This window comes from Etheostoma spectabile, chromosome 3, assembly GCF_008692095.1.
Source record: "Etheostoma spectabile isolate EspeVRDwgs_2016 chromosome 3, UIUC_Espe_1.0, whole genome shotgun sequence".
NCBI lineage: Eukaryota > Metazoa > Chordata > Actinopteri > Perciformes > Percidae > Etheostoma > Etheostoma spectabile.
This window is the reverse complement of record NC_045735.1, coordinates 13,268,374-13,269,303: the sequence shown is the minus strand read 5'-3', so window position 1 is coordinate 13,269,303 and position 930 is coordinate 13,268,374. Positions and strand designations below refer to the sequence as shown.

Genomic DNA, 930 nt, shown 5'->3' with positions numbered 1-930 from the left:
CACACACACACACACACACACACACACACACACACACACACACACACACAACAAGACATTGGTTCACAGCTGTGTGAACTGCTACTTTAACATTAGCCTAGCAGGAATGCAGCAGAGGCAGTGGAGGGTATCAGAATAGAGAGTATGAATAAATGGTAGCAAAGTTGTAATTTTGTTGATTACTGACTGAAACACTGATCATTCTGTAAATTATGTAGTATCACCTACTACTATCAGTTGCAATTTTTTTTCTTAAGATTATATTTTCAGGCATTTATTTGGAATAGGACAGCTAATGACATGAAAGGGGAGAGAGAGGGGGAATGACATTCAGCAAGGGCCGCAGGCGATCCTGTGGTCTCTGCATCAAGGAGTAAACCTCTATATATGGGCATTCACTCTACCAGGTGAGCTACCCAATCACCCGCATACTTGAAATCTTAAATGTGACATTTGGCGTGTCCCAAGGTTGATTTTCAAAGGTATTTGAGCATTCAGGTGGACATAATTACAGCATCTTTTCTGGAAAAAGGGAAAACAACAACTGGCTACAATGAACACTATAAAATGGGACCCCCAGAGCCATCTGGTTCTGCTTTAAGTTTCCACCCGTTAAAGGGGAGTGTTTTTTCTTGCCTTCGTTGCTAATGGAGGAATGTTTCTGTGAATTATGGAGTATGGGCTACACCTGCTCTATATGAAAAAAGTGTTTTAAGATAGTAGCTAAGTTTCCATCCACTTGTCCATCGAATTATCTGAAGTTCGGTAAAAAAAACTCATGCAAATAAAGCTGTTGAAAGTGTGTTTCCATCCAACGGCTTTAAAGCGAATAAAAACCTGTGTGTAATGACGTCACATGCTGTTTTGCAATCAAATTGGTATATCGAATGGCTTTAGACATTTTAAGGTGTTTCCATTCATTTTCACACT

General features: G+C 39.8%; 1 protein-coding gene and 1 long non-coding RNA gene across 5 annotated transcripts in view; one reads left to right on the top strand and one right to left on the bottom strand.

Annotated features, from left to right (window-relative positions):
- The window catches only part of sphkap (SPHK1 interactor, AKAP domain containing), a 120,756-nt gene that overhangs the window by 96,931 nt on the left and 22,895 nt on the right, over positions 1 to 930 (top strand). The window lies entirely within an intron of this gene.
- Positions 1 to 930, bottom strand: part of LOC116686398 (uncharacterized) — a 20,814-nt gene that overhangs the window by 5,861 nt on the left and 14,023 nt on the right. The gene's annotated exons all lie outside the window — the stretch shown is intronic.